Below are 22,794 nucleotides of genomic sequence, written 5' to 3'. Positions count from 1 at the left end.
GAAGGTGAGATAAGGTGTTGGAGGCCTTAAAGTGCCTGTTTGTATAACAGGTGTCAAATATCCGGAGGCTCCTGTTATGAGACAGGATTTAAATCCCAGATAGAGTTCACTGGTAATAATATTAGCCACGCTGGGAGAGTCAGGAAGAGCAGACGTCGCTTCAAAGGACTCCACGCTTTCTTATCATGAGCCTCACTCGGCTCAGTTAACTTGAAACACAGACGTCGACCTTGATGTCAGATCTCCTGGCAGCTTCCACCCTGAACCCCCCGCACTCCCTTCTGACACTGCGTCCTATCTTTACCCGCTCCACAGAGCCCAGCCTGCTGTCACGCCGGGCCGGGCCTCTGCGCCCGGTCCTGTTAATGTGGACGGATGACAGCCAGTTCAAGAGACAGAGATAGTGGTTGTCGCCGCTGGACAGGAAGGCTGGGAAACTGTCTTGCAGGGAGAGGATGAGGGGCAGCTGGCAGCTTCCCACCACCAGATCCCATTTTCTTAAAATACAACAAACTCCTGTCAGATTGGACTCTGTGTGACTCCTCGGCTTTCTTTCTCCAGAGCCAGGCTGCTCGTGAACATTTCTAATTAAAAGGGGGTATTATGTATTTTCAGTTGTAGTCACGTAACTACAGCGTTTTTTGCTGAAGTCAGATTTTGTTTGGGAGCTGACAGGATTGATCATAACAAGACGGTGAAGCTGAGGAAAAGAAAGCACAAGTAATAGAAAGGATCTTTTTTGGAGCACTGACTCCAACTTCTGTAGAGACGTCTGTTTGGATAGGTAGTCGGATCCAGGAGTGGTGGGATTGTGATTTGAGGTATTTTAGAGTTTACACCAGAATTATGGGCCAAAATGATTTGCTTGATGGGCGTGTTGGGTTTCTGTGGCGCGTTTAATGACCCTACTGTTCATACAGCACTGAGAAAATCAAACCAGAATGCACAGCATACAGTTGTGTTAGAGGAGGAGGAAATAGAGAAGGAGCAAGTTTACCTTGTTGAAGAAGGGAAGAAAGTAAGATGCAGAGATTAATTAGACTCTGACAAGTACAGTGCATTGTGCAATAAATGTGCAAACGTGGCCCCACCCTGCTCTGCTCCTATCAATCACACAACTCAGATGATTTACACCTGACCAATCCTGCAGTTACAACAAGCGGCGAAACAGAGCTGGAGGCTGCTAAACAAAAGCTAAAACAAGAGAAGTTACACTTCTAACTCAAATTATGGTCGAGAAACGAAAGCAGTAAAATCTCAATTACACTAATATTAATATGTTAATATGATATGCAATATATTGTGAGGCACACTTCTTTTTCAATTTTTCATAAGTCCATATTTATAATTTACAAACTTGCAACCTGTCCAGGGTGACCCCACCTCTCGCCCGAAACTTTTGCTGGAGATAGACACCAGCACCCCTCCTGACCCCATTAGGGACAAGGATGTACAGAAAATGGATGGATTTTTGGATGGACGTTTGGGTGGGGGTGAAAAGATCAGAATTGGGCAGTTAAGACCACAAAAAGCCAGATTTTGGGTTGTATTTCCCTGCTGTGTGAACCCAGCTTATGTTACCTTCAGTAGGTAAAATTTTTCTATATATCAAAAGTAACTTAGCAAAAATTTGACTGCACTTCATAGTCATATCTAAGGCCTTGAAATTGTCCTCTGTCTCTTTAGGATCCTCCTTCCCTTTCCTACACCAGCAAGTCAACACAACAATGCTTCTTCTCCTTTAAGCCGGTTAAAAATGATCTTAGGAGCATTGAACTGAGAAGTAGTTTGAATGATGAGCCCTCAGGCCCGCTCTGGTTTACCGCTCTCCTCCATGTATTGGCAGTAAAATCAGAGAAACCTCAAACTGCTGCCAATGATTTTATGACAAGGCATCCATTTTCCTGAAAGGATTCAACCCTGCTGTTGTACTACCCAAACCCAACTCTACCTGCCTTCGAAGAAAAACAGTCGATGAATCATTCCTCATCTTCCAAAAATATCGTGGATGTGTGAAGCGTGTCCATCACCTACACCTCCCCTTCTAACTGCACGAAGACGTACTTTTCACTTCACGCTTCCTCTGTTTCTGTAGAAGCATCACCTGTGGTGGAGTAGGTGGAGGTGTTGAGAGTCACTTTTCATAATGAGTGACAGATATCTCTCATTCTGTGGAAACTCCTGAAAAGATGAAAAAATCTTTTGGGTTCCAGATTTTTGACAATGTAGCATACATATGATTTCTTTGAGTACACGTTCTGTTTTTCCTTCAGTGGCAAATATTGTGCGTTGTTGCCTCACAGCCTTTCACCGACATTCACAGAATCTCTAAAGGTTTCTGAGTGTCAAACGTTTGTTCTTAATGATCCAGCTACGGCATTCTGTTACACAGGTTGACACACAAAACAGTTTCTCCCACAGATGTGTGTGTAGCATTTATGGTACAGCGTACAAGTACACAGTCTGCACAAACCTAAAATTGGATATCAGGCGGCGAAACGCCTGATATGCTGCTCAGATCCAGCAAGGCAACTGCTATGCTCAGCCAGAGGACTGATGAAAGTCTATCAGGGTTGTTTTAATGACTAAAAGTAATAAATAAAGTCAGCAAATCTATGTATTATGAGAAAGTCATTAATAATGTTTTTACTTAGTCGTGTTCTACATTTATCTGAGCAATATTTGCTGGCTTAGTAAACCTTGGTTGTACTGACAGATTCTCTTTTACCTCCTAAAAAGTGAATCCCCACATTTAGAAAGTTTATTCTATCTTTCAATTCAGCTGAGAAGTTGGAATGTCAATATTTTTGGTCAAAAGATCGACTGGGATAGCCCCAAAAGTTTGAGTAAGTGTGTAGTTATACTGGTAGAAACAAATCAAACAAATTAGTAAGAAGTACTCCACCTCATTTGCTTTTGCTACTCCTCTTTAAGCAAATTTCTTTCTAGCCATATGGTTAAAGAGACGCTGGAGTTGGGGTAATGACCCTTTGCCCATTATAATCAATGGAAAAGATGGTTTGAACCTATTTTCTCTTTTGTTCTGTCGTCTTGATCTGCATCCATAAAGCCTCATTTTCAACTCCTCTGGGATTTGAGGTTGAAGGTCAGGTATTATCTGAGCCTTTCAGATGCTAATCAGCTGCTCCCTGTTGTTAAAAAGATACCTGGTTGCTAGGCATCATAACAACATTGCGAAATTTAGAAAGTAAGAGGACAATTTCTTCTAGCTGCGCAGCATCCAAAGGAAATAATTATCCAAACATGCAATGCCTCAGCCAAAAAAAAAAAAGGTGAACAAAGAAATCAGAGCTAACATAACAGAGCTACTCCAATATGCTGCCATCATGACGGTGCAATTCTAATCCTAAAACCTTACAGTAGTCTTTGTCTTTTGGCTAATATCTTTGTCATCATCTTTAAGCTTGAATATGTGTTCCATAAAGTCTGTCTATAGTAGAGGCCAACTTGTTTCACACTCACAAAGAGAGTACAGTACGGTAGATGTAATAGCCTGCAGTGCCCTGCCTGCACCAGGATGTGACATTTAGAGTGGCATGCCTCACTTCCTGCTAGCTTGTTTTTTAACGTCTTCTTTCTCCGACGGTTTCATGTCATAGGCTACTCGAGCTCCAGACTTTATGGCTCATAAATATTCATCCAGATATGTGAGGAGAAAAGGAGATTTCACTGTGCGAGTGCCGGGGGGGATTCAAGCATTTTCAATTTAACTGAGTGGAATAACCTTTAAGGGCTGGTCACCCAGAAATCCAGCACACCTCCAGGGTTCTTTACAGGGTTTTTGCGGGGAGGAGGTGAGAAACAGGAGCAATCAGGCCCTGAGGGTCAGAATCGCAGCTGTTTGCAAGAATTTCAGACATTAACAGGTGAAGGTGGGTGCATGCCGAGTCCAGTCCAACTTTCTCTCCCACAGTAATCCTGAAGACCAGAGTGAAGGAAGCAGCTGAACATCACTGTCACCAGCTAGAGCCTCCTGTCTCATCACGCTGCCCTCTCTCTCTCAAATACTTACATGTACACACACATACAAACACACCACACGATGGCTGAAATCCTCGCAGTAAAAACTGATTTCAGGGTTGATGGATTTGAGTTTGAGTGAAGGACTTAGGGAGTTGGAAAGAATTTATGGTGGAAGGAGAGCAGGTTGGGTGCATCTGATCAAATGGATAAGGTGACCACAGACACACTCATACACTCACATTTACGTGAGTCCTCCCCCCTCCATACTCCTCTCTGTGTGCTGTCCTGGAGCTGCCCTCTGTCCCTGTTATTAAGCGTAGCGTTGTGTAGACATATGGGCTGTGATGGGAACTCTGTGGGGCATGCTGTCCTACACAGCCAGATGCAGCTGCACTGCTCTGTGCCCTTCCAGCTAAATAGCTACTCACCTGCAATCAGTCTCTGTTTACACCGACATCGTCGCAGTACAAGTAAGGTCAGCGTGGCTGTATAACTAGCAGACAGAAAATGACTTCAAGTTGTCACAATGAATGGGTGTCTTAATGCCCTGCCGTGGAATAAACATTTACTGTAAGGGCAGTAACAGCTCTGCTTGTGAGAAGAGGGCCATAAACTGAGAGAAACATTTGCATAAAGGAATTAGCTCTTAAGTCAGAGTCTCTAGGGTTCCTCTTGGTTGGGCAGAATTGTTGAAATCCGTTGTCATTGTCATAGTTTTGTGACGAAAATTGCGTCACCTTGTTCTCAATACATAGAAATAGTTATTGGACTCTACCATGATTGCTGTGTTCACTGCGCTGTCGTAAATCTTACATATGAAAAAACACAATGAAGTATACTGCAGCAGGAGGGATTTCACAGGACCTCTGCTCCGTGTGTCTTGTGGACCTTGGAGGTTGTGTGCAGAAGTACACAATGTCTCTCCACAACAACTTGACTTCGACAGTTCAACTTTGTTCTGACCATGTTGGGCCCTTAACGCCGTTAAAACTGTTACGAGGCTTTTCATCAGTTGGGCTATTGTCAGACATCCAGTTGGTATCGCTTTGCTCTATAACTCATTGGAGATGTTTTTTTAAAGTTTGATTATATAAAGCCTCATTTCCTCTGAGCGATAGTGCAGTCAGTGCAGTTTGTGACTCAATTTTGTCTGTTACCATTGTAAAAACATCCCATATAACCAACCCGTACCACACCATTCCTGGGCCCCCTTCAGTGTAGCTCCATAGGACTATACAGTTAGGGTGGAGCTCCTGGTGTCACACAACATAGTCCATTAACTGGAGGGACAGAAAAACATCACTGAGACACACCAAACGTCATACTATTTGTTGTAGTACGATGCCATGTTAGGCTTTTGAGTTTTAAAATAACGTGACCTACCGCTCAGTGGAAACGAAGCATTCCTACCTGCGAGACGTCATCATCCACGGTAGACAGTTTGGAGACTGGTGAGGGATTTATAACAGACCAGACATTTCAACCCAGTGGGTGTCCAGCTTTCCTGGTCTTGACCTCTTTTTTTGGTAGCAAAGTTTTGCTGGCACAAGACCTGACTCAGTCTCTGCTCTAATTTATCCCTACTGGGTTCTGTTGCGCTGTGGCTCAGGGCACTCTGGTTCCTCCATATTAAACTTGCTTCTTCCCGTTTTAATGGCCCTTAGCTTGTGTGCTGGTGTGCAGTCATGTAGAAACGGGGTCATCCACAAACTGTTCCTCACAGGACTCCCCAAAGCATAACGCCTCCACTGCCATGTATCAGTGGGGTGACACTTTTGTCAGGGTCCTGTACAGTGTTAATTTTTCTCCACATGTAGCATATTACATGAGACCCACAAAATTCAATATTTGTTCTGAGTGAGCAGAGAATCATCTTCCACCTTTACAATGTCACCTTCAGGGCTTGTGGCCAACTAGACAGATCATTTTAGGACTTTCTGTTTTTAAACACTCTCCTATAAAAGCCAGATTTATGGAAATGTCTGACAAAATTCAACAGATTTTGTCTGCTTTTCTTATTCGTGATATTCCTCTCTCGCCCGTTGGTTTAGGTGGATCTCCACATTTTTGTAGGTCTGCATTGCAGTGATATAGTAGGTCATGCTCTTTCCATTTTGGGATGATGGATTGTATAGGTTTGAACATAACCCTGCTCCAAATTTCTCCACAACTTCCTCCCTGACTTCTGCTGTGCTCCTTTATCTTCCAAAAGCTGTTTGGTCTTTAAGTTCTTTATCAACTCTCGGAGGCTTTCACCAAACAGCTGAAAGTCAGAATGTCATACTTCATTATTCTTCCACTTCACTATTACTGACCCTTTTCAACTATGCCACCTAATCATTTTGATATAAAGAGAGAGACAAGAATATTGAACAGAGCAACTGTCATTGTTTTTCCAAGTTATTTTTGCCAGTATAGCCATGGCTTTACTTGTTCAAGTAGAGCTAATTTATCTATGGAAGTAGAAGGCCTAGTTGGGGTTCATAGACAGCAGTATTTACAAAAGTTGGAGACAGCTAGCTTAGAAAACAACCTATACATTCTCCCTCATGACGTGTTTGTTGATTTGATCAAATCGCTGACTTTGTTTGAATTCACTCCACATTATTTATATCACTATGTTGTAATTGGCTTTTCCCTTAAATTGGAGCAGATTTAAATGCTTAAAAAAATCTAAATGCTTGCCAGTTTTTTTCTACGTTAGGCTACATGATGGTGGGGCATTTTCTTCATGGATGCTAATGATTAGATGATTAGCTTTTCCATAATGCAATATTTGATCGAATGTTACTAAGCTTACTTATCTGTAAAATACATGAACGTTAGTCTTACCTTGTAGAAAGTGAAAATTCACAAATACACCCTATGACCGTTGTTACAGTGAAATCCACTAAATAAAAGCGAGATTAGGTGAGATTAGGTTTGTTTTTAATCAAGATTTATAGGAGTTAACACATACATGAGTTGTTTTGATGTTTGTTATGCCGGTGTGGGCTACTTTCTGAAGAACGTGACGTCACATGACGATGCTGTGTGTTGGTCTATCACTCAATGTAGCTGAATGAGAGAAACAGCGCACCAATTCTTAAGACAATATTTCTCTCCACTGTTGAATACAGTGTCGGGACTGTTGTAGCAAATATTTTAAAATAACTTAGAAAGGATCTGATGCGTGTTCATGCTTCACTAATGGGATTGCAGGTCCAGGCAAAGAGCGAACTGGTGGTCATTTGGAAAGGGGGGGATCAGATGGCCGGATGGCTTATTCCCCTCTGTATGATCCGGCTGTCTGCTGGTCATCAAGCCAGATACACTGGCCAACCTTCCTCCAGAGGATATCCATGAATTAATTAGACCATACAAAAGGCAAGTGTTACTGGTAACCACCATGTGTTTGTGTGCGAGCATGGATGTGTGTGTTGATCTCATAAAGAGTTTTGTGAGACAAAAGCTGTGGGATGGTTGGGCGAAGGGGTTACAGTTTTGGAAGGGAGAGAGGTTAACAACAGGTGGTGTGAGGAATAGCATGAATGTTCTCCCCCCTTTAATGACAGTGTAGAACAGGGGCCACGGGGCCATCGAGAGAACAATGAAGGGCCCTTGGTCCAACTGTCGTGTCCAATCAGGCTCCATTATCGCCCTGTGTGGTTGATCGCAGCACGGCCATGCACACAACACCCTCTAATATTTAGCTCTGAGCTGTATTGGGATTTGCTTAGACTTATGTTCACAGTCGGTTTTGTTTAAAGAATTTAAAGAATAAAAACAATGAATGTCCAATCTACATTAGACTCATGTTAAATAAAGAGTATTATTATTGAAAAGTTCATTTATTCTAGTAATTCAGTTCACTGAATTAAACACACAGATTCAATCTCACACAGACTGATGTTTTCACTCCTTTATTTCTGTTTATTTATTATGCTTTTCTGCTTATAGTTAATTTAAACATTTAGATAAGAAAATTACATTAGACCAATAAAAAAATGACAGGAATGTGGGTTTAATGAAAAATATGCTTAAAGGTTGTTATTTTCAAAAGTATTTGAAATGTGCAGAGAAACACAGATTGAAATTTACTGAACATAGCCGTAGTTACCAATGGATACTTAAAGATGTAGTATAGTATATAGTATGAAGTATACTATAGTTAACCCAATACTTTAGTTTTCAGGTACAGATGGATAAAGTAAAAAAAATTAAATTTTGATATTTAATCTAGACAGACGTGTCCAAAGGAAACATGGACCACACACAGAGCAACAGGAGCAATACTTTGTCCCATTCTGTTAATGGTTCACAGAGCCTGTGTTTGGGTCTCCGTTACCCCCTCGACCCACACAGACGGCCTGTTGCAAACATTTTTAGAGGAAGAGTTGATGTGGAAGAGATTAAATCTATGAGTTAAGTTTAACAGAAAGTAGGAGCTACAAGACTATTTTAAACTGATCAGAGGTTTCTCTTAAACATTGAGAGTGGTGGTACACCAGGCGATTCTCAGTTCAGTATTCACAGATTTTGATGTGGAGCATAAGTATTTCACTTCAGTTATTAATGGAAAATTCACTCATTCACTGATTTTTTTTCCCTTAAATTTATTTGAAGTAAAATTCAGCTTGGGAGGCTGACATGCCATTGGCTGGCATCAGTCAGCACAAAGTCATGTTTTTTCATCCTGATTGACTCCCAAATAGCGGAGATAAGGAAGAGTGTGGATTTTAGGTTGTGCTGTAGTGCCAAGAAGGTTTCTGCTGTGCATAAATGCATTTTTACCCTTCCATAGTCTTAGCTCGATGCTCAGGAGGAGCGCAGCAGATGTCACAGTCAGAAGTGAGAGTTCATCCTGTCAGAATGTCAGTACCCAAAACCACACAAAACAAAAACCTTGTTTAAGCGTCCAATAGACCCCATCTCTTAAGAGGGTTATGGTATATTGGTATGTGAACTATTAAAGTAGACATTAACTAGCATTTTTAGTGGAAGTTTCAAGTATCCATGGATTTTAGCTATTCATGGGGATCTGTGGTCTCTAACCCATACAGGTATGATGGGTCCGCTGGTCATAACATGATGAATTATTGAACACTCACAGCAGGAAGGCGAAAAAGTAATATTCTGAAAGCTATTCTTATATCTTCCTATATTAATTGGAGGGTCCACTGTAATCTGTTTCAATGAGTTTTGGATGTCACTGGGCCTGGCCGATAAAACAATAACAATATATATCGTGATTCAGATGTGATCGATGTCAGTAGAAAATACGTTCAATAGAGTTTTGACAATTTTACTGAACTCCTATTCAGAACTGCATAGCATTCTGGGAGATGTAGATGCACAGCAGCATTTTCGCGTTGCCCCAACGTACTTGGACATATTCCACTCCTCAGAGATCTGCGTGTACTCGAGGCGGAATCAGTGTGAGCTCAAATCGAATGTCCGCCAGACACTTCTGAATTAGGGTTGATTTTTTTACAACTGTGCACACATGTGTACACTCTTGTATGCAAAACCGAGCAGGTAGTGTTGAGAGTCAGTGACGTTGGTCATAAGGATGCACAACTTGTCTGCTGCTCTCGGTGCAGCCCGGACAGGCAGGTTGGGCGCTTAGCCACGTTACTTTTCCACCCTGTTGAAAAAGAACCGCAGCTCAGCGTCCAACATCAAGCTTGCTAGTATCCTTTTGGATTGTGGAAGCTGAAGGAATTTATCAGAAGAAATGTAGGCAATTGGACTATGAAATCTCAATTGCCTGCCTTCAGTGTGCTGAATACACACAGTAAGCTTGAGTAGTTTCACATTTTGTCACCGTGCCCCATAACTGCTGAAAAATAGTAAAAAAAGATTAGGGGGAAAATAACTATAAAAGGATAAAGTGAGTACAACAGCTCAGGAGTCAATTTTGGATAAAAGAGTAAAGGTCATGTCAGTAGTTTGGCAGTATTCTGGATATTTAAAACAAAAAAACTAATCAATAATTATCTTTGTTGACTGATATACAATGCTTATACCATGATACGCTTTCTAGCCCTAGATCTGGCACAGCAGAATTGAGAGTAGATTGAAAGAAATATGGCTGTACTGAGATGAGAAGGCACCACATGTACCTCTTCGGTACGGAGGTTACAGTAATAAACCAATCCATTATTTCATCACCTATAACACGAACCAGGATCCATCTGGGGAGTTTCATGTCATCCATGACAGACAGCAAGCCTAAGAGGCCAGCGCAATCAATAACTGGCTCATGGAAATCAATTGGAGGCAATCTGAGTATTATTACAACACGGGGGAAAACCGAAGGTGTGGGTTTCCGGGGGGAGCAACTGGTTCCAGTATGTTGTTAAAATGCAGGAAGGTCAGTGTACAAATGAATGTCAAGTCTTAACAATCAGAATCAGTGTGTCAAGCTGTTTGGGCTGCATATTGAATTGTAATTGGAGCAAATTATTCTTCCCAATAAGCTGCCTATGGTGATTATTATTTAAATGTCAGCTGTGTGTGGAATAGCTGTAGGCTTTTATTTCTCCAAACCTTTTATTTTATTTCTGGTTTTATCCAAACCAGACGGCTTTGTTTTTACCACTGCTGGCTAAATGCAGGGCATCCATGCTACTAGCTTCAGTTCTAATTTAAAATCCTTCACCAGGTGATGGGAAGGCATTACTAGATCCATTTTAAATCTTATTTATATCACTGGACAGTTTCCACTTCCTGTCTGGATGAGTCATAAAGTGGTGGGACTCTGGACGCGACAGTCTGTTTTTTTTTTAACTGCTTATGAATCTTACATACGAGGAAAATTTCAATAAAGGATAATAAAAATGAAACTAAATTTGCATTTCAATGCCATTTCAGCTCTTGCATAATGGACTTGTTTTTTTTTATTTAAAAAAGGGTTCAATATATTGTTTTTTTCTTTTATTAAATCATAAAATGTTTGTTTCGTTGACGTCCCAGCGGCCGAGGGGCAAATTAGCATTGACTTGACGGACACAGTGTGTCTCCGCTCCGCATATCAATAAGGAGCTTATGTTCATCCTTTCTATACTGAGAGGTGTTTGCTGTTGGCTTGTGAGCGGCGTCTTTCCAAACAGCGAGATTCACTGAGCCCGGCGTCAGCCTTGTCTTTAAAATCTACACAGAAGAGCATCTTTCATGGCGCCACGGATCTTCCCTCCTTGGAGCATTGTTAGGAGGAACTAATTACTTCTGACAGAAAACACCCCATCATACAGCCAGCAGCAGTTCTTTTTTTAGAGAGTCTTTGCTCAGCAATCCACCACCACTATTGACATGCTGTCTAAAATACCCAGCGTTGTGTTTGGAGTTCTTGTTCCATGATCATTCAAATTGATTTTCTTTATCTGTACATGCATTAGAAATACACCAGCTAGAATTTTGTCTTTGTAGAGCTTTAAGTGCAAATACTGATTGATAGCCCATTCTGTGTTCTGCAAAATAGGAAGATATAAGAATAGCTTTCGGAATATTACTTCTTTTAGTCTTCCTGCTGAGAGTGTTCGGTACCGCGTTATGTTATGAGCAGAGGAGAAATTGTACCTGTGTGAAGGAGCAAAACAACAAAACAGATGCAAAATTATTACAAAGTTGATGTTTTCAGCTGTCTTTAGCATCTCATGTTAGTGATTAGCACATTATTACAGCTAGCGTGACTAAAATAGGAGTCTTAGTGTGTATTCCTTAGAGAACTTAGATTCTTACATGAACTCAGAAATGTCCGAATGATCATCAACATTTTTAAATCCAGAATGGTTCATAATGGACAAACTTTAAAGCTAGTGGTGCGACTTGATGTTTCATCCATTTAATTAAATTAATTAATCGCAAAATGAGCAACATTTTGAATTCAAAAACACTTTTTTTCAGATAGATTATTGATTTAATAGACATATGAGTTCCACATCAAACACATTTATTGTTTTGAATCTGTTAGTTTATTCAACCATCAGATTGGTGTCATTATACACATTTAGCTTTCAAGTGTTTCATCGAATGTCTTTGAACAAATTCGTCTTTAGAAATGTGAACTGTGGATGCTGACATTAGGATTGGGGATATCAGTGCTGCTGCAACATGTTTAGCATCGAGATGCTATTTTAGAATTGAATAGCTTCACTGATAGGCCAACGATAAAAGTCTTTCCCAGTTTCCCCTTCTGATTGTTTTTTTGAAACAAAGTCACCACAGTGGGCCAAGAGAAGCAGTTTTTTCACCCTCTGCTGTTATTTCCGGTTGTTGCTTTTTCATCACATTCACAGGCGTAGAAGAAGCAAAGTACAAAGTTTCTGGCTCATTATACTTCGGACGCAGAATAGCTTGTGTCCGAAAGAATCTGACTGGCTGATTGATAAACAGGCAGCTCTAGGTCAGGCTCTGAACATGTTTGTTCACTTTTCTCTGAGTTTGTCAGCTCTCAGCTTCCCCCAAATGCCTGAATGGTAACAGCTGCAAGACTTTTCCAAAGGCAGTTTCTGACTATATATTATGTAAAGCATTCACCTGTGAGTATTTGGTGTGGTTCAGTTGTATTATCCAGCTATTTTTTGTGTGCTAAAAGAGGCATTTCAGGAGGATTTTGCCACATTTGACCTGCCTCCAAATTGTAGTTAGGAGGGTGAACAACTGTGTGAAATCATTATTGATTTCTGCTCCCATGTATTTGCACAAGATTCATTTCTTGTAAAGATGTGCTCCCACTTTTGAATTAGAAAACGTCCGCAACGGGGGCTTAAGTCATTCGTGTGGAGCTAAATGGATTTCTGCTCCAGGATCCATCTGTTTTTGAAGTTTGTTGATCGGGGTGGAAAATTGGAAATGTTGCTCTTCTCTCTCTCTCTCTCTCTCTCTAGCTTCACTGTTTCTCTCCTTCACCGAATGCAGCTGTTTCACCCTTTAACGTGATTCTTAAATTTCACTATTTAACACAGTCATTGATTTAATTTTTTTTTGCCTCTTTCCCTCTCCCCCCACTCCCTAAGCAAAAGCACTCCCATGTTTTCATTTTACCTTCGGCTTATCTGCAGTTTTCTGATCAGGCATCTCACACTTGACCAAAACAAAGTGAAAAGTGTTTTGGCTCCTCGCTTCACCGTCTGCCTCCAATATGATAACAAATTTGGAGTCTTTTTTTGCACATGACCACCTGCCTTGTCGGTCATAACTTGTTGTAGCGGACAGAGACAGCTGACAGGAGGTCAGCTGACGCAGAGAAACTGGCTTGTCTCCACACAAAAGACGCTGATGTCGGAGGGACGCTTCACCTTCTTCACCTCCGCCAGCAGTGCCACACTGCAGGAAAAGTGGACAAGGTCAGAAAGTGAGCAGTGAAAGTGCTGCTAATGCATAAAAATAACAGGACTCCATGTGAGTGGGAACTTCACGGAGCCGGTGGAGGCGATTCTGTGGCATTCATCGGTGCAGGTCAAAAGGACGGCGGTGTAATTCAGAGAGAATGGTTTGGAATGGAGGCAGGGGTCTCGCTGGTTTCAGACTTGATCCGTCACAAGCCAAACCTACAACTGTTACAAGTTTTGAAAAAGGAAAAGAAGCAACACTCCTCTGACCATTTCTCTTCAATAGATACAGCAGATTCAGACTTGGACTGCATGACGTCCAATAGAACTGACTACAAATTGGTCTATACATATACATATACATATATGTATAGTTTTAAATTTACAAAGTCATACGCACATTCAGCATCATACTACATGACATGCACAAGTAATGTGGGTTTTCCCACCTCCTTTAGTAGCCTATACCAGAGATGTTCTCAAGTCAGTTTTTCCAAGTCAAGTCTCAGACTTCAAACAACTAAAACAAACATTTCTTTATAAACAAAAAATCATGCCATCTAGTCTGCCTGCAGTTCTGCATTGCTGGAATCTTGTGCCAGTTGTCCTCCAGCCCGGCTCACCAAACAATCAACTTGTGTCTTTCGAAACTCTTAAGAGCTGAAAAGTAGAGCTTAGTTTCTGTTTCAAAGAATGTCGCATTTATAACACCTGTTAGTCTCTCTACTCATTTTTTTCCTGGTTTGGAAGCTTTTTTTGTCCTAACTGTAAAACATTCAGAGACTCCTTCTGACTGAGTGTGAGATGCTTTGTAGAGAAAAATGCAAAACAGCAGAAACACTGAGTTCCCTTAAATCAAGGATTAAAACCTTGATTAAGTCTTTAATCAAGGTTTTAAGCCCTTGATTTAGAGTTGCTCTTGATTAGTAGTAAGTGAAACATCGATCAACATATTTGATGTTTATTTGCTTGATAATCTTGATGATAGTTGGCAAAATATAATATTCATTGCTTCAGTGTTGACTGTGTGACGTTTTTATGACGTAAAGCACTGTGAACTGCCTCGTTCCTGAAATTTGCTGTCCAAATAAACTTGACTTGACTTGACAAAGTGTCGCAGGAGGTGGACAGTTTAAAGACCAGAACCTGTAGAAGTGTAAACCTTTTTGTAAACCAGATATAGTTTGCAGTATGGAACTGAAAACCAGGTTACAACAACAGCAATAGGTCTTTTGTTCATAGTTGATTTCTATTGAACACTAGAGTTTCTTATCCAGGCCTTATTTTTTGTGCAATGACAGCAATTTAGCTTGCTTTCCTTTTGGCTTCTGTGATGATGTTGTTCCCAAGCCAACAGAAATCCCCCTGGTAGTATTTCACTTGAATTGCCTTATTGTTAAAGTGGAATTCTTGGAGGTGGTCGCTGCCACCGTCCTAGTATAGCGGTCAATCATTAAAGCCCACTCTGTGGGGGGCAGGCGCCCATTGTTAAGAGACACCGCCGTCCATCCCGTCCGTTCCCCCTGAGGTCGAGTTTAAAAAGTCTTCTTGCTTTTCCAGTTGGGTGAACTACAGTAGGCCCGATTTGGGTGGAGGGTCGGCTGAGGGCAACAAGGGGCCAGCGAGTAGGGGGTGATAGGCCAGGGTGCTGGGGGTGAGGGCTTTATTTGTCTTACAATGGGCTTCTCAGCAATGCTAAGTGACCCTGTTACCATGCTGCTAAAGGCTGCATGACATCAGCCATTACTAGATTAAAGTAATCCTCTTTTCGGGGGCCAGACAATTGCTTTATTAGCTGACCACACACAGAAGCTTCGGCCATCTCTGTAATGGTATTGTTGTGGGGGACCCTCGGGGTCTCATGGTGGTGCAGAGGACGGTGAAAGGCTGTTGCATGACTTACCTTTACTTCCTCGCCATGTGCTTGTCTGCCTATGTCCCTTATAGGGGTCGGCATTCATCGTATCGTTCACATTTATCATTTGTCGTGATAAAATTCTTACCGCGGGAAGAATTTGGATTTGATTTCATAATAAAATAAATATTGTCAGAATTGCTTTTTTTTATGTTTAGTCCACAATTTGTTTTCCCAATAGGAATATCAATATATTTGAAAATATGATTAAATGCAGTTAATATGTGCAGTTTAGTGTTGGAAATCACACTGGTGCTCTAAAAGTTTGCTAATTCCCAAAGAGGTGTGTTTTTCAAGAGCAATATCTCTGTTTGTGGGCCTAGGATGACTGTGCCCATGTTAAAGGAATAATAAAAAGCTTTTTAACGTCACTTTTATTATTATCACAACCGTACCACAGGATATTGTGATGAAGCTTTAAGTTCACATCGCCCACCCCTAGTTCCTTATCACATGTAAGTTAACATGTTGCTTTCTTTTCTGTCAAATTACGTGTTAAAATCCCGCCCTTTTTTGTTTGAGCTTTTGTTCTTTTCCAGCTCGTTTTTACAAATAACTGTCATTATAACACAGCTCCCCTGTTCTTTGTTTCTTAAAGCATCATTTATGTACATCTAAAATTCAAAAATACACCCTACATTACTTACTGGAGCCTTTTTGCTGACATGTCTCTATTGTTCAAAAGGACATGAGCTGTTTTCCTTTGCCGCCTTGTCGATCAAGCCTAAGTAGCGTCAGCTTATCATTTATTCATCTTTTTGAGAAATGGGAACCCACTCGAGCAGAATGAAATACTGTCAAATATGTTTAAACTTTCATGAGGAGCTTGGGTAATATGAGATTACGAGGCACGTTTTTTAGTTTTGCTGTTTGCGACATATAGTCCGCTTGAAAGAAAGTCGTGTTTTTGGGAAGAGCTTCAAGAGATGCAGCGCCACATTCTCAAGAGATAAATGCTTGTTTACGTTTCAGAAGGAGGGCAAAAATAAAATATACGACAGGAGACAAAACAGGCGATGTAGAATCATCTCTTCCCTCCTCTTTCATCATCAAAGAAACGTGTTTGGACCAAATCCATGAAGAAATAGAGAGGTACCATCATTAAGCTGATAGATCTGACAGAATTCACCTTGGCTGGCGCGCTTTCTAACATATCATTCTTCCTTGGCGGTCACAGGCCTGCACTCTGTATCATCTATTCAGATTAAGAAACCGAGGGCAAAGAAATAAATCACATCTAGCGCTTTTTGATAATGCGATTTTATTGATCTATGTTCAGAAAATGTTTTTTTTCTTCTTTTTATTGTTTCTCTTCACTGGTTCCAGGGGTTTAGATGTCAAGGTCAGCCAGTGGTACACTTGCATCAGAAACAAATCATAATTTCGCTCAAGAACGTCTTAACAGTCTGGACGTTTTGTGGCTCTAATCCTGCTGCTGTTTTGAAGGACATGTCTCCCTTTACTCCAGTCTGTCCCACGGGTTCTTTAAACTTCCGTCAAGCTGAGAGTCGCACTGTCGTCCCTCTTGCAGACCAGCGAATAGCAAAACCCTGCAGAGTTTGATATGCAAGTTATGGAGAGTTGGGTGGCTTATGCATGCCCCACTAGGAATTACAGTATTAAAACATGTTCATAAACGCTTTGCAGCAATTGGCCCCAAATCGGAAATTGGACTCTGGACTAAGTCACAAAGCGGCCCAAGAGCTGGATTTTTTAATCTCCTTTTCTTTATCACTGCAGGTCAGTGATGTTAAACTCTTCTTCTGCAACTTTGAGATGTTTCGCTACTTCAGCACACCTGGCTAAAATATTAGCTTATTAGCAGAACACCGTAGAGCTCGACTGCATGATACACTGTGTTTCCATTGACCATATAACTGCATCTCAAAAATAAATTTCTTGAATGGAAACAGGATAATTTCAAAGCAACTAAAACAATGAACTAGGTTTTTTTTTTTTTTTTTAGCCGTTATCGAAATTGGTTTATTTCGCAGAACTGCAATGGAAACACCTATTTCTTGTCACACCAGTCACATGATCAACAACCAGATGTCGCCACTGGTACAAACCACGAAGAAGACATCAGGAAGTAGTTGGAGGATCATTGCGCAGCATGTTTTTAAATGACTTGTTGCATGAACAAACTTATTCACATGTGTAATTTCTTTTGCATTTCCTTTTCAATGAAAAGCACCACATTTGCAAAATTCTGTTTTCTCACAGACTTTTTTTAGACAATTATAATGGAAATGCAGAAGTAGAGAGGCAGTTTCACAATTTAATTCAAGTATGTAGGACAAGGGACACGTCTAAAAGTTGCAGGACCATGGCCCTCAAGGAATGCAGTTTGAGACCCCTGCTGTAGGGTGATTGCATGTCAGTGATTTCATGATGCACACCCCATAGAAACTGTAGAAGCTCTTTCAGAAATCTTACCTGATTTCTCAGTCAGACATGGCAGAAGCGCTGTCCAATCCGAAAAATGAGGAAAGTTTTGTTTACATGCTGCTTCATTTACTTTTAATGACTTAGAGCTGACTGTCTTGGCCTTCTGTAGATGTCTGTGAGGGTCAGACCCCTCACGTTTTGACAGTGTGCAAAACAGCGCAGAAAATCAACACCATGGTTCACAACTCCTTCGTCTGTTCACTGATTGACCAGGATGAAACCGAGCTCAATGAAAGAAAGCACTGAACGAAGATGAGAAGAGCAGACTTGTGTAAGAAGGCGATGACCCGGATATAGAGACAAGTTTACAGTTCACCGTCTTTAAAACTTTAATCTGAGCAGCTTCAGAGTTGCAGTTTTGTATAGTGGCTACAAAAGACTGTATAACCTTGATTAACAGCGTGGTTGCCAACAGGATCATGTTTGGAGGACTGCAGAACACCGGCCATTTGTCTCATGGAGACAGTAGCTTACCACCCAGGTAGTCCGATCATCCTCACTGTTTCTGCTTTAGCATGCTTATTGTCTGCGGGCTTCATTATAACTGGTATGGATGCTCAGGCACGCATGAAGCACAGAGGATACCTCCTCAGGAAAACAGGCTTACCTCTCTGCTGTTGGTGAGCCTCATGTGATGTCCCACTGAAACATGTGGAGCAAACCCACAGTTAGACTCCAGTTTTCATCTCTACCAAGTGTTACCCCCACCCACCACCGCCCTGTGCTCACTGCACCTCATTAATCCTAACCATGCTGCTCGTTCTACCTCGCTGTGTGACAGGACGGTGTGCAGAGGTCAGACCTTATTAATGAGTGTTTAGGAACGCTTGGAAACCTTCACCTTCACAGACATGATTTCTTTCAGCTTGGTAGTTTCTCGCTCTTTTGAAGGGGACAGTATTATGTGTCTTCCAGGCACATGATGCCATTTTACAGCCCAATTAAGTAACTATGTTCATTTCAGTTATTAGAAAAATGTCACACATGTGTTTCCTCTCAGAATGTTGAATATGACTGGTAACGTAGCTGGTAACGCTGGCAACGTTTTTACCAGCATTGCACTGAGAGGTAGCTCGTATAACAAGCTCAGCAGATGCCCAGTTCAACCTGGTGTTTGCTAATCCCTACTGGCTAGTCTGTAGGAGCTGAGTGGGGGCGCCGCGGGGCAGGGCTGCTCAGTCAGGAGGAAGCTAGGAAACTGCTGCTCAGAGGAGGAGCTGTGACTCAGAGGCGGGGCTAGGTCCACCCAGGCGTTTTTCACTGCTGAATGAAAAATCCTTTAATCTCCCATGGCAACCAAATATGCATGAAAGAATCAGAGCAACACTCCATGTATGTTTTTGATTAAGGATTAATATTACAATATGATGTATAGCTCAAAAATGTTGATTTTACATAACACTGCCTCTTTAGCTTAATTTAAATTTTGTGCGATTGTTTACGGAAAGTGGAAACGCCAAGATTTTATCGGGTTACTGGAAACAAATGTTTTGGTTAAAAATTAGTTTGCTGGTTGTCCCAGTCAAGCCAGAAGCTTCTGGAAGAAACTTCCTTGTGGCGATTTAAGGCCTGATTCCATTAAATTTGACTCAGTAAAAATTGGACCTGGTGTTTGTCTAAGGTATTGAATTTTAATCTGAAATTGACTGCCTGATTTGATCACCCTGGTATTTGTTAGATTGGTTTGAATAGATTTGAATTGGATTTAGATATGCATATTAATTTATACGACCTCTTTGTCCTGTTGAGATTGTATTTGTTGTGTTTTTGTGTTCTTGCCCTCATGCTCAACAATTCTGGAGTGAAATAGCTCATCGGTTTAATATAATCTGCATCTGAGAAGAAGGACTCGCTTGTTGGGCCTGAGTGAGGAGCTTCCTGTCGACCTTCAGAACAGCAGCCTTTTACATAATCCACTTCCCTCTGCTCAGAAATGCATCCTGGTCATATTGGATCTCTGATAAAGCTCCCAGCCAGTAAAAGCAGACTGTGTCTGGTATCATTCCATTTGAGGCTTTCTCTACAGCTTTTTGAAAAGCCCTTTTTATGTTACGGAACTTGAGAGCCATTCTTTACCTACAAAGATGCCTCTGCATCCCACAGGATGAGGTCAAGGCTCATGGATCTGGTCTGAGAAAACATGCAAAGTTATAGATTGATTTTAAGATGATCTCAAACTTCAGTATGTATGATGTTGTCATTTCTGAGTATCATTTCTTAAATAACTATTAGTGGTGGGACTCATTTTTAACCAAGTTGATTGCTAGTTCTGTAATTCATATTCACCAAAATAGACAGGCTTTATTCAAAAACCTGTTTTGCTGCTAAATTATTGAATAAATAGACCATTGAGTTAAACAACAAAAAACATTTATTGTTTTTAATCTTATTTAGTAATCTTATTTGTTGTGAGCTGGTGCTATATAAATAAACTGAGCTGTTAATTTATAAACTTTTTATGAAGCACTATTTTGACTTTGAACATCTTTGCATGTCTTAAAAACCCAAACAATGTTAATTTGCATCGAGTATCTTCTCATTGGAAACTTATAACACACTTTGATACATTTGTTGGGGTATATTTACACCACCGCCATGCTGTTTGCAGATACTGCAATCTGTGGATATGTTCTTTAATGACTTACCGTGTGAACAAAACTATTTTGTGTGATTTTAATTGCTTTTCTCATTTAATGGAAAGACAATTGCGAAATTGTGTTTGAAAAGTGACAGCATTCTGTGCAAATTCGCAACATACGATTCAGTCATTTCAAAGATCAGACTAGTTAAAGCCAAACATTTCCACTGTTTTAGTTCTAGCTGAGCAACACTGGCAGGAGTTACGCAACTTCATATTTCTTTTCAAGTCAAGGTCGACACTCAGAAAGTCGAGTCGACGTCGACTAGTCATAGAAATGCAGGAAAGAAGAATATTGGTGATATTCACAGCAAACACTGACAAACGACAGTTTAGACAGAAGTCCATTATGCACGGTGAAAAGAACAACAACAAAAAAAAGAACATTCTCCTGGACGTCAGCAGCAGCAGTGCTGAGCTGCAGTCTTTTGTCACTGTGGACTGCAAAAAGACAGTTGAGTCTTTTTACAGAACACCGGCTGGTGCTGATGATCTGGGCTATGCTCACCTTGCACAGTTGGACCTAGGAGTCAAATTATTACGTTGACCACTTTTTGTGCATCTTGGAACATTATAAACTCAACTCATCACCTCTGATTACAGTTAAATCGGTCGCACCCCTTCCAGTGCTGCAGGCGGCTCCTCCTCGATGCGCAGCAGGCGTCTCCGGTGATGAACCGACATGCTGCAGACGACGGCACAGACACACTGTCTCAGGTCCTCACAATGCAACCTGAACTATGCTTTCAGATTTTGGAAGCCAGCAGTGTTTTTATGTGAACGTAAAGTTGCCAGGTTGGAAGGGGTGATGCTGATCACGTGGGTGGATGAAGAAGGGCCCGTCATCATGTCAAGTGGCGTTTGCAGAACCCGTTTGGTAAATTACTGACACATTGTTTATGCAATTCAAATCATCTGCCATTCCCCCACCCAGTTCCCCATCTTTCACCTTCTTGGAACAATCAGTTTTGCCACGTGTTTACGACTTGCCGACATGAAACGCAACAAAGATATTGCAGAGAATCGACTAAAAGTCAACAAGCTGCTTCATCCCTTACTGATTTTTCTGCTTTTATAGCCAGTAAACCCAGACAGGGAGAAAGAAAACAGCATGTTCTTCCCAAACTCCTGGGACTCTTTTTTTTTTTTCTCTGGGTTGTATGGAAATCATTTCTTACGTTGTTGTCTGCATCGTTAATGGGACCAGCTGCTTTCGGATTGTGAGCCAGGTTTGGTGTTGGCGGGAAGGTGGGGGTCCGAAGACTTGCCGAGCGGGAACGGGGCGATACGGGCTGCTAAATGGACTCAGCTGACAAGACTAAGCACAGCAGCAGCGGTGGCCTAAATGGCCCTGCCAGGGGACTAGCTAAGGGACAAAAGAAGATGGAGGGGACAGATTTGGTTGGGGGGGAGAGGAGGGCGAGCTCCGGACGTTGATGAACAGGTTATGTGGGTGTGTGTGCGTGTGTGTGTGTGTGCAGTTGTAAGGAAGTGAGCAGTGCTTGGACAGAGAAGGTCACCCTACTGGGCTTGTGAATGGGGTAATTAAAATGTCCTCTCACTGTGATTTACTTTCATTTACTGTTATCTTTGATTCACTTTTATGATTGGTCATATAATCATTTCCAGAGAGCCAGACCATCTCCTGACATTTAGCATGGCTGTAAAATACTTTGTGGGGGAATCAATAGGCCAAAATAAATATGGAAGAAAGGCTTTCTCCTGAGTGTGTGTGTGCTGATGCACTGCGGGGGGATTGCAGTCAGCCTGTATGTTGCACAGAGAGGCTCATATTGAATGCAGACTCTGTTTTGCTGTATTTGCCACCACAGCTGCCACACAGCACATCCACCAGAGTGTCTGTGTTTGCATTGGTGGGGGGGCTAGTGCTTAGCGGCGGCACGGACATCTGTCTCCAACTGTGAACCCCCCCGCCTCCCCTCCACACGCCGCACACACTTCCACAAAGCCTCCCATCACCGCCGAGAACACACACACACTCACTCCCGCTGCACACGCCAATATCCTGTGTGGGCTGTTGTTGGGGTGTAAGGGCTGATAGGGATCAGAGGGGGGTCCTCTCTGGATAATGAGAGTGGCTGATGGAAGGTGGCTTCTGATGAGGGCCCCTGTAGGGTCCAGTGGGCCTGGGCAGATATTGCTGTGGGGAGCCCGCTCCACTTTTAGAGGGAACACAGTAGATGGGGCTGGTTGTGTCTCTGCAGGCTGAGAAAGATGTTTGGACTTGGGGAAAAAGAACAAAAAAAACATCAGAGTGCTTCTGGGTGTGCGTTCACACCAAAGCAGATTGCTTCATGTCAGGACAAGATGTCTGATGACAGAATGACAGATGCCCAGTTCAATCCCCCTCAGCGACGCCTGAACCGCTTTACATCCGTCTCCCCCTCCTCTTACCTCCATAATCTCTGCAGACCAAGGGACCATCGCTCCCTCTCTGCAGTCACTTTTTATTCTTGGCAGAATCCACAGATACT

General features: G+C 41.7%; 1 protein-coding gene across 6 annotated transcripts in view; it reads left to right on the top strand.

Annotated features, from left to right (window-relative positions):
• The window catches only part of robo3 (roundabout, axon guidance receptor, homolog 3 (Drosophila)), a 183,300-nt gene that overhangs the window by 110,239 nt on the left and 50,267 nt on the right, over nucleotides 1–22,794 (top strand). The gene's annotated exons all lie outside the window — the stretch shown is intronic.

This window comes from Gambusia affinis, linkage group LG15 (genome assembly GCF_019740435.1).
Source record: "Gambusia affinis linkage group LG15, SWU_Gaff_1.0, whole genome shotgun sequence".
Classification (NCBI taxonomy): Eukaryota; Metazoa; Chordata; class Actinopteri; order Cyprinodontiformes; family Poeciliidae; genus Gambusia; species Gambusia affinis.
Note: the sequence above shows the minus strand (reverse complement) of the source record. Positions and strands in the feature narration are given on the sequence as shown.